At 40.8% G+C, this 16,688-nt stretch overlaps 1 protein-coding gene across 3 annotated transcripts in view; it reads right to left on the reverse strand.

Moving 5' to 3' along the window:
• Window positions 1-16,688, reverse strand: part of LOC309382052 (uncharacterized protein) — a 45,702-nt gene that overhangs the window by 27,936 nt on the left and 1,078 nt on the right. The gene's annotated exons all lie outside the window — the stretch shown is intronic.

Consider the following 16,688-nt stretch of genomic DNA (forward strand, 5'->3'; position numbering starts at 1 on the left):
TCAATATCTGCAGAAACACATAGATAGCCAGGCTCTAAGCTATTTAAAACAAGAAATTCCCATGTGTCTCACTTAATAACCAAGGGAGACAGTGCAGTTTCTGGATATGACCAGGTTGTTCATTCTATAAAGGAGTTTTTATTTTCCCTTTTAAAAAAACTAATTGTTTGATATTTGTTTTCCAACTGATAGGATGCCAGGAGACTTAAGCTACTTTTCAATATCCTATAATTGACATAGATAATTTTTGATGGGAGAGTCACATTCACCCCAGGGGTTTGTTTCCCCTGTTAATTCCATCAGATAAATTGTCTGTGGAAGCCATAATCTATATTTTCCATTGTAACAAAAGCATATTTAAACCATACTGAATTCCACTGGATTCAAATGCTAGAAAAGCTCAATTATTTCACCTGAAACTGAGAAAAAAAAAAGTAACAGCTCTTCTCAGTTGAAAACGCTAATTGATTTTCTTCACTACATAGATAATACAACTGTGGATAGCAACAGCACTTAGACTTATATATCGCTTTACAGTGCTTTACAGCCCTCTCTAAGCAGTGTACAGAGTCAGCATATTGCTCCCAACAATCTTCTAGGTCCTCATTTTACCCACCTTGGAAGGTTGGAAGACTGAGTCAACCTTGAGCCTGGTTGGTGAGATTTGAACTGCCAAATTGCAGGCAGCCGGCAGGCAGCAGAAATAGCCTGCAGTACTGCAGTACTGCACTTTAACCACTACACCACTACACCACCTCCTGAATTATCTATAATGATCTATATGTTTGCCCATGCATGTCCCAAAGGAGCTTTTTTCAAAAGGCAGCTGGACTTGCTAGTCTTTTTTTTTTTTTTTGCTTCCCCACCTAGAAGATTTTTCAGGATAAGAAACGAAATGTTTTCAAAGAGGAAAAAAAAACAAGACAGTCCAGTTGCTTTTTTGGAAATCTAGGACAAGCATGGCCTAGATTATTGGGAATCTCAACAGACAATTGGCCATGAATATTCCCTGTGATTAGTCTTTAGACCCTAAAGCCTTTTTCCCTCTTACATCCTCTTCATCATTGAAACAAGTCAATTCAAAACAATTTTAGAAGTAAAGTTTTTGATGCAGTGTGTGGGAAAGGTTTTTACTTCCCCCCCCCCCCAGTGCTAATCTGTAAAGGTAGCCCAACAAGTTGCTTTCGTACCTTGTTTGTTTAGTCATATGAGATCAGAATTGTATAAAGCTTTCAATTATGATGAGAGGCTTCATATAAAAAACAAACTCAACTATTGCTATTCCCTAGTTTTTTTCTAAGCTTTATCAGAACTAGGATCAATGAACAGCAGGGGTCTTCCTAGCACTCTACATTCAAATTGTAGAATTTATCTGCATTGAAGATGGGGATTGGGGACCAGAGTTCTATAGATATCCGCCAAAGGGTCCAATACCCCTGATTTTGATGTGAAAAATAAATACTGTAAGTAAAAATCTATTGAAATCTTGTTGAGCTGCAATGCCTCCAAGCCTCTTTTACTTTTATTTCAATGAGGACTTCTGTCATTTACATAGGGAAGAAAGAGAGAGAGAGAAACCAAGGAAAAGAAAGAGAAGGGATATTTAGGTTTCCTATCTCCTTAATCAGATAAATTAACGTTTACTTTAATTAAAATTTTAGTTATTTTTAAATGCTGGGTCATCCTCTCAGTTGTTTCCTTACCAGAATCCTCAGTGCCCAAAACAAGGACAGAGCTCCTAAAGTGATGCCTGACCCGAAAACCTAGGCATGGTCCCTGGTGAGCAACATTATATAGCACAGACAAATGTCTCACAGGAAATGTTTTGTATTATGTCATAATCTCTTACCTAGCTGTGCATGGATGCCTAGCTGGGGCCCACTCTCATACACTCTCATATATTGACTAGGGGAGACATGATAGCAGTGTTCCAATATCTCAGGGGTTGCCACAAGGGAGAGGGAGTCAAACTATTCTCCAAGGCGCCTGAGGGTAGAACAAGAAGCAATGGGTGGAAACTAATCAAGGAGAGAAGCAACTTAGAACTGAGGAGAAATTTCCTGACAGTTAGAACAATCAAGCTTGCCTCCAGAAGTTGTGAATGCCCCAACACTGGAAGTCTTTAAGAAGATGTCTGAAACGGTATAGGGTTTCCTGCCTAGGCAGGGGGTTGGACTAGAAGGCCTCCAAGGTCCCTTCCAACTCTACTATTGTATTGTATTGTATTGTATTACTCCACAGCAAGGATGGACCTTTGACTATAAAGGTTTTCAAACTAAGAGAGGGATCCTGGCCTGAGATGCCTCAAGGCAGTCTCTTTTACAAAAATATGGGGTGGGGATTGGGAGGGGAAAGACAAAGAGAAGTTCCTCAAATACTCCAGTGAGAACTGAGTACACAAATTGTCCTCAAATGCTAAATGGCCTTTTTTGGCAGGGGGGGGGGAAGAGAGAAGAAAACAAAGCTCAGTGATCCACTTGATCACTCCCTTTAACCTTTGAGGGAGCTCTTCAAAGATCATTTCTAGTGTCTGCAACAAACTTCTGCAGTCTTCATTGTTCTAGGATGGAAAGTCTCTGTTCCCTCCTCGTAAACAACCTGTAGAAAGGAAGCAGTGAGAGAAAAGGGTGATCCCTTTCTGCTTGCAGGAAATGGAATGCATTTCTTTCATTCCAATAAAGAATTCCTGGCCAAAAATGTTGATGTCATATTAGTACCTACATTGCAGGTGATTTCCCTGAAGTCCTTAACTTTTATAAGAAATTTTACCATAGCATAAGCATGGGATAGATGCTGCAACTTGCAAATTGTGTGAGCAGACAAGATCTTTAATGAATGATGCAAGACAGAACAATTGGTGCCATAAATCGGCTGTGTTCACACAACATGTTCAGAGAAAAAGCAAACTGCTGACCTCATATAACATGCTATGTTCATATGCACTTCTCACTATCTGTCCCCCGATAGCGGACAGATAGTGCATACTCAGTGCACAAAACTCTACCTGTGCCCCTTTGCTTTTCAGTCTCTCAGCCTGGAAAGAGACAACTTTCTTCTTCGAATGGAAGCCCTGGATCCTGGGGCTCTTTCCCAGCTGCTCTTGCACCCCGAGCTAGACCCTCAGTCTTTATTGGTCTATCTTCAGATATCTTTATTCCCTCCAAATGCAGTATTGGCTATCCCCAGTGGATTGAGTGGGTCAGTATCTAGGATGAACCTCAGAAGCAGGCAGGAACAGCACACCTAATGACACAACCAAGTAGCTGAAAATGTGTACACGAACATCTGCACAGAATATTGGCCTCCTAAGTTTAAATGGGAGATCCCACTAAAGTTTGTGGAAAATAAGAGAGTTAAGATATTACAAGATCTCTGGATTCAGACAGAGAGGCAGGCACTGGCCAATCAGTCATTGTGGTAGCAGAAAAGATCAGAAGACAGTTGTGGTAATAGATATAGTGGTGCCAAGTGACAGCAACATCAGGGAGAAGTAGTAGAAGAAATTAGAAAAGTACCAGGCCCTGCTGGAGAAACTGGACAGGTTGTGGAAAGTAAAGTCAAAGTAATGCCAGCAGTGGTAGGTGCACTCAAGGCGGTGACTCAAAGAGTGGCTCCAGCAAATCCCAGGAACATCATCCTAATATTTTTATGTTTGGATGTTTCAAGTAAAAAAAAAGAAAATCTAAGGGGGATAATTTCACTCTGTCTTGATATTTTACAGAATGACTATGATGATTTCCTGATAATTAGAACAATTTCCTGACAGTTAGAACAATTAATCAATGGAACAACTTGCATCCAGAGGTTGTGAATCCTCCAACACTTAAAGCTTTTAAGAAGATGTTGGATATCCATTTGTCTGTACTGGTGTAGGGTTTCCTGCCTAAGCAGGGGGTTGGACTGGAAGACCTCCAAGATCCTTTCCAACTCTGTTATTCTATTCTGTTCTGTTCTGTTCTGTTCTATTCTATTCTATTTATGCTCTATCATCAGACAGAGAAGAACTCCAACATAGGAACAAGGAACTGTTTTACACCAATCTCCAACTACAGGGAGATCCTGGAAGGCTGTAAATGTTTCGAAGAAAAACTGAGTAGGCAAGAAATATTTAATTGTCTCAGACCCAAGAGGGCAGCATACTAGCAGATTGTGAAATAAGCTCCCAGCTTGTAACAGGCCTGTTTGCTTCTGAATTAACACTCCCAACACCCCAAAATGCTATCCAAGGGCAAGGAAAGAATCAGAAGTAGCCTCCCCACTCCAATTACTGGAACCCAAATATCTAACAAGATGGAAAAGCATATGAGGACTGACTCATCTCCCCAACAGCATCACACCTTGGGAGCTTTCTTGGTCTTTTAAAAATCAAGTCTGCACAAAGCCTGTACTGAAAATGTAAAATATATTGCTCTTTCCTAATCAGTCATCTATTTATGACCACAATAGAGCCCAAAATTTATGTTGCTAATTGAGAGTTAAGTGAAATTTGCCCCATTTTATGACCTTCCTTGCCACATTTGCTATGTGAATCACTGCCATTAATAACATGGTTGTTAAGTGAATCTGTCTTTCCCATTGACTTTGCTTGTCAGAAGGATCAAAAGATCGAGAAAGGGGCATTAGGGCTCCCTATTTATTGCCTCTCCCATCTGACCTGGGATTCCTCCTTATGGAAAATCAGAAGAATGAGCCAATTCAGAGGCCCAAAGCCGGATTTTACCTTCTTGCAAGCATAAATAATAAAAAGCGACGGACTGGCCTACAACTGCCTTTGCCTTTACATCTGGGCCGAGATGCAACATTCGCTCTATTGTTGCCATGGATACAACTTGGCTTGCGACAATCAAGCGCAGCGGAAACCAAAAAGCTCAGAATGAACAGAGAAGCCGCAGAAGCTTACCAAGTCACTGTGCAAATCTGCTAAACATTGTGAATAAAAATGAGTCTACTCTTTCCTCTGAACTTCTTTAAACCCAGCTGTTCCTGGGTTCATGAATCGATCAGTGAATTCATGATCATTGTTTTTATATTGTTACCTTGACTGAATAAGATTGTTTTCCAACCAGATGCTGAAACTACAATTCCCAGAATTCCTTGTAGTCAAGTTGGGAATGGCAACATTAGAGTATCTGGGTGATGTATATTCAAATTTACATTCAATGATAAACAAATAAATCTTTGTCGTTGATTTTGTTTCACTTTCCTTTTGTAGTTAATACATTTGAAATGTAATATCTCATAAAACTTTTCAACAACTCGTTGACTCAGATTGCAACTCATTTCACAATATTCTACATGTGACACTTGGAATGACAGATGACATGTTTATGGATAGAAGTGAGATTAAATCAATGCTCATAAGTGATTGTATTTTAAAATATTTATGAACAAGTATTTCAGAAGGCAGTTTTAAAAACATTTCGATATTGGATAATTCATAAACTTTGAAAATTGCATTGAAGGCCAAATTGTTCCAATATTATTTAACATGGTTCACTGTTCATAACCTGTAAGCCTTGAATAGGATTTGTTGTTTGAAAGAATGTCCTTTTTTCTTAGATCGTTTGGCTTTTTTAATGTCCTCACATTAGCAATATATAACAAATAGCCAGAGCTCTAGTAAAATATCTGTAGTACAATCCTATTTATATTGACCCAGAACTAGAAGTGCAAATTGTAATTTTAATAAATATCTGGAAAAGCTTCAGCTATAGATACATAAACTAATATATGGACACTAATCTATTTATGTACACTGTAACTGAGTACTGTAACATATGGTGTAAAACAGTGGTTCTCAACCTGTGGGTCATGACCCCTTTTGGGGTCGAACGACCTTTCACAGGGGTTGCTGAGACCAGCGCAACTCTAAACTTTAGACTCCACCTCACGTTCCTTGAAATCCCCTGCGGATGGGCTCCAGAGACACCGCCGGCTGTGCAGAGCGTTGCAGCAGCTGCACGTCGCAAAAAACAGGTACACGCGCACACCCTGTACAATTAGCCTTGGAGACTTCATAATGGCGGGAAAGTGTTCCTGTGAGGGAGGAAGGGGCTTAGGTCCTGCTCCAGACTGTAATTGTGTGGGGCGTGCGTGCGGCTGTTTTCCACACCGCTGCCAGGTACTTTTAACTATGACTAAATCCACAACCAGACCTGTCATCAAGAGCCAAGCTCAGGAGCCTGAATTGGCCCCATTCACACAATGAAAACCTGCTTGCTAAAGGAAAAGAGCAAAAATAAAATGCAATGCAAGTAAACAATTTAAAAAATGAAACAAGTGGAATTATTATTAGAAGCAAAATGTAACAGAAAGTGATATGTATGAAAATATAAAGTTGAGTTTCCTGAAATGCCACCCCGAGAACCCAGAAAGTAAATAAGCAAGGGCAACAATGGAAAGGAGGAAAGATGAGGAGGGAAAGGAAGAAAGGGTAAAGCAGAGGAAGTAAGAGAGGGGAATTAAGAGTAGGAGAGAGGGTAAGAGGGAGAAGAGAGGAGGGAAGGAAGGAGGGGAAGAAGGGAGGAAGAAGAGGAGGGAAAGGAAGAAAGGGTAAAGCAGAGGAAGTAAGGGAGGGGAAGTAAGACAAGGAGAGAGAGTAAGAAGGAGGAGAAGAGAAGAGGAGGAGGGGGAGGAAAGAGGGGAAGAAGAAGGGAGGAAGGAGGAGGGAAAGGAAGAATAGGTAAAAGCAGAGGAAGTAAGGGAGGGGAATTAAGAGTAGGAGAGAGGGTAAGAGGGAGGAGAAGAGAGGAGGGGAGGAAGGGAGGAAGGAGAGAAGAGAAAGGAAGAAAGGGTAAAGCAGAGGAAGTAAGGGAGGGGAAGTAAGACTAGGAGAGAGAGTAAGGAGGAGGAGAAGAGAGGAGGAGGAGGGGAGGAAAGAGGGGAAGAAGAAGGGAGGAAGGAGGAGGGAAAGGAAGAATCGGTAAAAGCAGAGGAAGTAAGGGAGGGGAATTAAGAGTAGGAGAGAGGGTAAGAGGGAGGAGAAGAGAGGAGGGGAGGAAGGAGGGGAAGAAGGGAGGAAGGAGAGGAGGGTAAGAAAGAAAGGGTAAAGCAGAGGAAGTAAGGAAGGGGAATTAAGAGTAGGAGAGAGGGGAAGAGGGAGGAGAAGAGAGGAGGAGGGGAGGAAAGAGTGGGTAAGAGAGAGGAGAAGAGAGGAGGGGAGGAAAGAGGGGAAGAAGGGAGGAAGAAGAGGAGGGAAAGGAAGAAAGGGTAAAGCAGAGGAAGTAAGGGAGGGGAAGTAAGACTAGGAGAGAGAGTAAGAAGGAGGAGAAGAGAAGAGGAGGAGGGGGAGGAAAGGGGAAGAAGAAGGGAGGAAGGAGGAGGGAAAGGAAGAATAGGTAAAAGCAGAGGAAGTAAGGGAGGGGAATTAAGAGTAGGAGAGAGGGTAAGAGGGAGAAGAGAGGAGGGAAGGAAGGAGGGGAAGAAGGGAGGAAGAAGAGGAGGGAAAGGAAGAAAGGGTAAAGCAGAGGAAGTAAGGGAGGGGAAGTAAGACTAGGAGAGAGAGTAAGAAGGAGGAGAAGAGAAGAGGAGGAGGGGGAGGAAAGGGGGAAGAAGAAGGGAGGAAGGAGGAGGGAAAGGAAGAATAGGTAAAAGCAGAGGAAGTAAGGGAGGGGAATTAAGAGTAGGAGAGAGGGTAAGAGGGAGGAGAAGAGAGGAGGGGAGGAAGGGAGGAAGGAGAGAAGAGAAAGGAAGAAAGGGTAAAGCAGAGGAAGTAAGGGAGGGGAAGTAAGATTAGGAGAGAGAGTAAGGAGGAGGAGAAGAGAGGAGGAGGAGGGGAGGAAAGAGGGGAAGAAGAAGGGAGGAAGGAGGAGGGAAAGGAAGAATCGGTAAAAGCAGAGGAAGTAAGGGAGGGGAAATAAGAGTAGGAGAGAGGGTAAGAGGGAGGAGAAGAGAGGAGGGGAGGAAGGAGGGGAAGAAGGGAGGAAGGAGAGGAGGGTAAGAAAGAAAGGGTAAAGCAGAGGAAGTAAGGAAGGGGAATTAAGAGTAGGAGAGAGGGGAAGAGGGAGGAGAAGAGAGGAGGAGGGGAGGAAAGAGTGGGTAAGAGGGAGGAGAAGAGAGGAGGGGAGGAAAGAGGGGAAGAAGGGAGGAGGGAGAGGAGGGAAAGGAAGAAAGGGAAAAGCAGAGGAAATAAGGGAGGGGAAGTAAGTGTAGGAGAGAGAGTAAGAAGGAGGAGAAGAGAAGAGGAGGAGGGGGAGGAAAGGGGAAGAAGAAGGGAGGAAGGAGGAGGGAAAGGAAGAAAAGGAAAAGCAGAGGAAGTAAGGGAGGGGAATTAAGAGTAGGAGAGAGGGTAAGAGGGAGAAGAAAGGAGGGGAGGAGGAAGGGGAAGAAGGGAGGAAGGAGATGAGGAAAGAAGAAAGGGAAAAGCAGAGGAAGTAAGGGAGGGAAAGTAAGAGTAGGAGAGAGAGTAAGAAGGAGGAGAAGAGGAGGAGGAGGGGAGGAAAGAGGGGAAGAAGAAGGGAGGAAGGAGGAGGGAAAGGAAGAATGGGTAAAAGCAGAGGAAGTAAGGGAGGGGAATTAAGAATAGTAAGGTGACCAACTTTTTTACAATGAAAAGGAGGACAAAACACGTTCTATTGTCCAAAATGCTAAGTTGACCAACTTTTTTACAATGAAAAGGACAAATAAATTGGAAAAAATATATCGTAAATAAAAGAAATATTTTATTCATTGCAACAATAATACACTAAAATATGATATATGCATAATAAAAACATTTGCAACATTTTATATTGTAATTATGTTTATATGCCTGTTAATTATTATTTAAATGAGTACTTTTCCATTGAATTAATATTTTTTGTCAATGTATTATCTTCTAACAATATATTGGAAATATCTGAACAAGAAATATCCTTCATATTGAATTTTACAGCAAGTGCTACAGCTAGAGTATCAACATTCAATCTCGATTTCTCACTTGTCGAAAAATCATTGGCAATTGAAAAAAACTCTTTCAACTGCTGCATTAGTTCCAGGGCAGCCCAACGTAAATTGAACAAGTATAAATAAATGTTCACATGGAATATGTTCATTTTTGAAATGGCTGAAAATATCCACCCATCTTTTATCAATTTCAACATGTTGATTTTCCCATTGTATTAATTTTTCAGAATTTAAATATACATTCAGTCTTCTAATTTCTTCAAAGAGACAATTGTTGTCTATTTTAATGTCTAGCATTTCTTTAGATAAAAATTCAACACAAGATTCAATATCTGTTCAATATACTTGTGATGAAGTAAAAAAAACACCATTAAAAACTGTTTAATAAAATAAGTCACATTCAAATATCAAAAAGGAGGGCATGTAGGAGGACACTTTTCGAGGGAGGACAGAACTTACAAAAGAAGGACTGTCCTCCCTAAAGGAGGACGGTTGGTCACCTTAAGAATAGGAGAGAGGGTAAGAGGGAGGAGAAGAGAGGGGAGGAAGGAGGGGAAGAAGGGAGGAAGGAAAGGAAGAAAGGGAAAAGCAGAGGAAGTAAGGGAGGGGAATTAAGAGTAGGAGAGAGGGGAAGAGGGAGAAGAGAGGAGGAGAAGAAAGAGAGGAGAAGAAGAAGGGAGAAAGGAGAGGAGGAAAGAAGAAGGCAGAGAAGGGAGGTAGAGAAGATAGAAGGAGCAAGGTTGTTGCAAAATAAAATGGGGTGGCAAAAAAGTGACCCAAACTGTATTCTATATATTTGTAAGAAAATAACGATAAATGATTAATGATAATGATATAATTAATGGTAATTATAAGAGTGTATATTTGTGAATGAACTTGAAAGAGAAAATAAAAAACCTTTAAAAAAATAAAAAATAAACAATGCACAATGTTTGCTCAATAAATTAAGGTTAAGCTTACCACCACTACCAAGGTTAAGAGCACTCCTGTAAACAACCCCAAACCTGGTTGTAGATCCATTCAGGCAGGGTGAGCAAGTTTGTGAATGCAGCTGCAGGCAACTTACTTAAGGAGGCTGTGGGAATAAAGCCACTGTGTGTCTATGTGTATGTGTGTGTATGATTGTATAGCAGCCGAGGTTGTCCAGCTTCCAGGATGTGGTTCTTTTCAGACCCAAAATTTAGGAGCAGGCAAGATGTTGGTTGTCTCTATAAAAAAGATGTGGAGACTCTAGTCTAGGAAAAGTGCAAAGAAGAGCAACCAAGAGGATTAGGGGACTGGAAGCTCAAACACATGAAGAACAGTTGCAGGAACTGGGCATGTCTGGTTGAATGAAAAGAAGGACTTAAGGGTGATATGATAGCAGTCTTCCAATATCTGAGGGGCTGCCCCAAAGAAGAGGGGAGTAGAAGTAAAATAAAATCTTTAACACTTAGGCAAGAAAAACCAAAGCTACACCATGCTTCAAGACAAAATTTCATTTATTTGTAATTAGAAATACATATTTCACAATATATAATTGCATATTGTTTTTGGGATTAATCACTATGCTTTAATTATGTTCAATTTATAACAATAAAAATATATCCCGCATATCAGATATTTACATTACGATTCATAACAGTAGCAAAAGTACAGTTATAGGGTAGCAACGAAAATAATTTTATGGTTGGGGGTCACTACAACATGAGGAACTTTATTAAAGGGTCGCGGCATTAGGAAGGTTGAGAAACACTGGTGTAAAATATAAAATCCTTGGAGTTAGGTTTTACGTCATGAGATTTTCATGTGAATATGGAAATGATTTACTATTGACTTCTGGGATATCTTTCAACTTCTCTGTCTAACCCAGTGGTGGGCAACCTTTTTTTTCAACTGAGCCAAATCTCGCCAAAACCACGATTGAAATTTATTTTGAGAGCCACATTTTTAAAACCGAAAATACATAGGATGGTACACTGTTTTTAGTTTCAATAAACTCTGGCATTTGAAGCACGCAAGTCTTAAAGCTGTCAAGTTGCAAGACCCTTGCACCCCTAACCCTTTAGAAAAAAAACCCCCAGGGGTCTTCAAACCTGACAGCTTTAAGACTTGTGGACTTCAACTCCCAGAATTCCTCCTCCAGTCATGTTGGCTCAGGAACTCTGGCATTGAAGCATGCAAGTCTTAAAGCTGTCAAGTTGCAAGACCCTTGCACCCCTAACCCTTTAGAAAAAAAAACCCAGGGTCTTCAAACCTGACAGCTTGAAGACTTGTGGACTTCAACTCCCAGAATTCTGAGAATTGAAGTCCACCAAGGGCATCAATCATATTAGCCCAGGGATCTGCAAAATTGGCTCTTAAGACTGGTGGACTTCAACTCCCAGAATTCTGAGAATTGAAGTCCACCAGTCTTAAAACAGCCAACTTTGCAGACCTCTGTGTTAGCCCAAAGCCTGGCGCTGGGCGGCCCTTGCTCCCCCATTGGTGGAGCCCCAAGAAGCGAGGAGGGAGAAAAAGAGATGGAGGCCAAGGAGCTTCCTCCGCCCCCTCCCAGCAAAAATCTAACCGGGGAGCCGGGCGGGCAGTAGCAAATTAGCCGATCACGCTGCGTGGGCAGTAGCAAATTAATCGATCACGCGGCGTGATCGGCTAATTTGCTACTGCCCGCCCGGCTCCCCAGTTAGATTTTTGCTGGGAGGGGGCGGGGGGGAAGCTCTTTAGCCTCCGTTTCTTTTTCTGCCTCCTCGCTTCTTGTCCCCGCCCGACTTCAGGATCCTCCCTAATCATTGTGGGTCGAAAAGAAAAAAGGGAAAGGGGCGCTTGTTTTGAAGTGCCCGAGAGGAGGGAGGGGAGCGGGCGCCCGGCATACAGAAGAGCCGCATTAAAGTGTGTAAAGAGCCGCATGTGGCTCGCGAGCCGCGGCTTGCCGACCACTGGTCTAACCCATAGCCCTGGTATTTTCTAGTGACCATTTAAATGCTAACCATATTCAACCCTGTTTTACTTTTTAAAAAGGAGGGAGAACATAGCACAAATATTAAGATGTTTATTAGTGTATGTCATTCTATACACTATGTTTACAAGTTATGAAATTTCTATATTTCGGTTGAAACCAGAATTGCTTTTTAAAATTTTCCAGGAACTTGAGATTCAGTAAGACTTGAATAATGGACCTCTCCACATTATATCAGAAACTTTGATTCAAACACAAAGATATAAAGATAATCGTCTTTTGCAGAGGCATTGGAGAAGTTACTTAGGGGTATCTGATTTTAGGATTGGTTTTAGCTGCTTGATGGTTGAAATACATATATGAGACGTTATAATGTGATGTTACAACTTTGGGGATTACTATATTTTGTGATTACTGTTTCATTACTTTTATTGTGCTGTGAAGTCTCAGAGGCAGCATATAAATAATTAATATATACAAATATATGTGATGTTAGAACTACATACTTCCACTGCACTGAATGAAAAATTACCCCACCTTCTTTAATCTATTATGAATTAAGATTACTGCGGTGTTCAGTGAATTATCTTCCATATCTATTTAGGTATTTCTAGTAGCCTTGAGCCAAAAATAATTTCTTGAGCATTATGCTCTCTTCCCAAAGGGCAAGTTTGTTATCTTCATCTCTTCTCCTTTTTCGTTCCAGAAGTTGAGCAATTCGAGACATGAATCTCCCAAGTTCTTCATCACATGGAACCTTTCCTTCTAGGTTCCAGCAAACCAATGTGTTATATACTTTTTGCTGTTGTTTCTTATCCATTATTATCTTTTTGGCTAAAGCATGCTGATTTTGTAGCACAGTGATGAGAATAGTGAGGTGCTACTTAGAGATTCTGGCAATGCTGTTCTAAAGGAGATGTAATATCTTTCAGTATGAATGTGCAACAGCAAGATAGATTAGGTCCTGGGTATATGTTGCTTGATTCCATTTGCTAATGGCTGTCTTAGATGTCCTTGATCCACAATACAACTGCCTGATCTTTCAAGAACGTAAATGACAATCCTGTTTTGTTTCCAGTGCTCTTAATTCACAAAAAACCAATGTATTATGTTAGCGCAAACAATGTATTAATGTTAGAGTATAAAAGCAACTAACATAACTTTTCAAACAGTAAATGTATGCTTATTGAGTTGAGTTTTGCTTCTGATAACACTCTTAGCAAATTAATATTAAATTTTTGAGGAAATTACAAAAGTTGTTTGCTCTTGCCATTTATTGATTAAAAATAATAAAAGCCACAAACCTTTGCAATTGGCTGCTTTTGCTATATATATTTTCATCTGTCTCTTAGTTTGTTTCCGGGCTCTTGTACACTTTCAAATTCTGGAGCATGGCATCAATATAGCAAACTGCCAAAGAAATTCTGCTCATCTAGCTTTCTTTTGGCTGCCCTAAAAGAGAGAATACATGATACTCAATGTTAAAGACAACTCAATCTCTGTGTCTGCATTTCCTGCATTGGATGAGGAGAGGACATCTTTCTCCTTTTGTCATGGACACTTTTTATAGAGGCACAATTGAGAGTGTTTTAATAAACTGCATCATTGTTTGGTTTGGTGGCAGCAGTGTCTCAGATAGAAAATCCATTCAGAAGTGATAAGGACAGCTGATGAGATTATGGGAAACTTGCTTCCTGTCATTCATGATACTACTTATAAGCACTTCATGGTCTGTTTCTGTTTGCTCCCCTCTGGGAGGAGGTTTCAAAGTATTTCTAGCAAGATTTTCAGATTCTGTAACAGCTTTGTTCCCTACGCCTTCCCTCTGGTAAACTCACAAGATTCATTTATCTCGCCATGTACATGTACGCATCCAGACTAGACTGTGTTGTTTCTCTGTGTCATAGAAAATACGTGAGTATATGCCAAATTATGCATTGTGTCATGTTTATGTAGTGTACATGGGAGATGGTGACCATTGAGAGCTGTATGCAACGAAATATCATTTTAATGTATGCCGATTAGTGCACATTCAAAGTGACAATAAAGTTATTCTATTCTAGATATCACTTTCTCCTTTACCTTCATGGCTCGTGGCCTCCACGATACTTAGCGAGCGATGCATGTACCATCTGCGGTGCGTGATGCCAACAGACGCCACCAATCTCGTCTCCGCGATCGCCTTCACCACCATCAATCGCTGCCATCTTCACTTCCGAAGCCTCTGTCGCCCCTTCAAACCATCATCCAAGTCCCTTCTCCCGTCCCCCGCCAACCCCTCTCCCGCAAGTGCCGATGGCCATTCAAAGGAAAGGCAGTAATAAATAGATGAAGAATCCGGCGAGGGAACAAAGTGGAGCCGTGGCACTTTATCCAATCACAGCGGGGGGGGGGGGGGGGGGGAAAGGCAGGCCATCCAATCAGGCTTCACACACCCCCAAAGTGCCCGGTAGGGAAGCAGAAGCCAGAACAATAGTTCCACCAGTCTGATGACAGTCCAAAGTCACGACTTTCTGTTGTTTCTTAAGGTGGCTGATTCTGGTACCTGGCTGTGGATGGTTCAACGATTATATTGGGGGCGGGTGAGAGAATTCAAATATCCGTGGCAAGCCTCTCCTTCAGGGGCATCCAGAACTGCTTTCTACATTTGCCACCCGGGCTGTTTTCCTACCTTGGACTGCAGCAGGTAGAGGAATTCAGGAAGGTGACTACCAATCTCCATTCCGGGATCGTGGTCTTTTTCACGGCGCCCGGTGCTCGATCTAAGCTTCATGATTACTGACGTTCAAGTGTCCATTCACATTTATAGCACGCTGTTCTTGATATCGTCTCTCTATATTCAAGTAGAGGGCTGCTAGCACCTTAGAGCCACAGAAGGGGACTCTTGCCTGGCTGCAGATAGTATAAAAAATTAATTATCAGAATAATAGAGTTGGAAAGGACCTTGGAAATCTTCTCTTCCAACCCCCTTCTCAAGCAGGATGACTCTTATCCTCTTCATTAGCTATGCTAAATAAAAAAGTTTAATCGTTGGAGCCCAAAAGATTTGCAGCTGTGCTTATGGAGGTTTCTTGACATACGACAGAAATGATATGTTTTTGCCTTTTTTCTGAGGATGTTCAGTATCATCTAACATAGGATGTCTTCGTGCACTCCCATCTAAGCACTCACCTGATCTTCCTGAGCATTTTATTTTCAAAATCGGCCAATAGTAGGTGCTGCCACCCACTGGGGATTACTTGCATATGGCATCAACTGTCATGAAGGGGAAGGTGGTGTTTCATTGTTATATTTTTCAAGCCTTGCAGTACTGAAAACAATCTGAAATTAATTTCAGCTTTCTAGTTATTAAAGAAACAGCAGTTTTAAATCTGATACAGCATCTTTTTTTTTATCTCCCCCCCCCTCCCCAAAGGCCTATTTATTTTTTTCTTATTGTAGCAAATGCTGTTAAAAGCTACATTTATATCATTTGGAAAAATACCTTGTAATATCCATGAGATGGCATCTTAGTGCAGTGTAATAATTATCATGGTTGGGCTGTGTTCTGCATTAACTTTATAAAAAAAATTAAAATAAAGAACTACAGCTGAAGTTAACAAACTCGAGACTATCAAACTACTGACCCTTGGCCCTACTACATCAGTTCAGTGTTTGTGGGAAGAACCTTCCAAAAGGTTGCTGCTTTCCAGATCACTGAGGACTGGAGCTGGTCTTGTAAAGGCTGAAGCTTGCAAAATTAAGAAACCTGAAACCAGACAGAACTATTAGTAAACTATGATGTAGCTATTTCCACTTCCAAGATTAAAAAATATGCAAGTATCCGCTATATCCAAGGCTGAAAAATGAGCAGCATGAACTCTATTAGCCCATAAAAGAAGAAAAAATATGTAAACATATCTTATAAGAAAAATATAAGATTCAAACCCTGGGTATTTAAAAAATAGAGGGATCGATTGCTTGCTTGATGACTCCGGGTCAGTCACACACTGTTGCAAGGAAAATAGGACGAAGGAGTGTTAGATATGCTAAAAACCTGGGATAAAATACTAATAATAATAATGGGTGGGTTAAGATCTTATGGAACTTTAAGATCCAAATTATCTTAATAAATGCCTGATATAACAGCTACTGAAAAGTAAAAAGTCAGGTTCATTGATGTTGCTATACTAGATGATGCTGGGATTGAGGAACAACAATGGGAAAAAATTACAAATTCTGAGACTCAGAGGTCAAATTTAAACACTTATGGAAAAAAGAAATCTGTCATACCAATTTGATTGGAGCCCTCGGATCAATATCTAAAAGGCTTTCTCTATATCTGGAAATATTGAATTTATCAGACCTAAACACTCTAAGTTTATAAAAAGCCCACTCTGTTTGGACCTGGTCTATAGGTACATATTTGTCCACTTACATGAAATATCCTGTTTGTTTAATATAAATTTGTTTTCTTTCACATTCATAGAATCAAGTTGTGAAAGCTTTTTGGGAGAATTAACCTTTATTGTTGGGTTGGATGGAACCAAACCCAAATAACTGAGAATCTCTATAGACTTTTAGGTATACAATTTGGGAGGAACACTCTGAATGGTCTGGAACCAGGAGCATTTCTTAGGTGACCCTGAGGACACAGATAAACCTCCAAGCTCTTCAACGCCCCTCTAAAAAATGCAAATGACTAGCTGTATGCAAGGAATATAAATCCTTAAATGATTTCCATATAGTTTGTGACTGCCATTTTCACTCGGAAGCTTCTGAAAAGAAATTGTCAAGAGCTTCAGAAATCAAACCATTAACTGCCTATGACATTTCCCTGTCAGAATTCATAAAGTCATAGAACAAATAACCAGATTTTTGTAAGGATCTT

This window comes from Natrix helvetica, assembly GCF_964273705.1.
Source record: "Natrix helvetica genome assembly, chromosome: Z".
NCBI classification, from domain to species: domain Eukaryota; kingdom Metazoa; phylum Chordata; class Lepidosauria; order Squamata; family Natricidae; genus Natrix; species Natrix helvetica.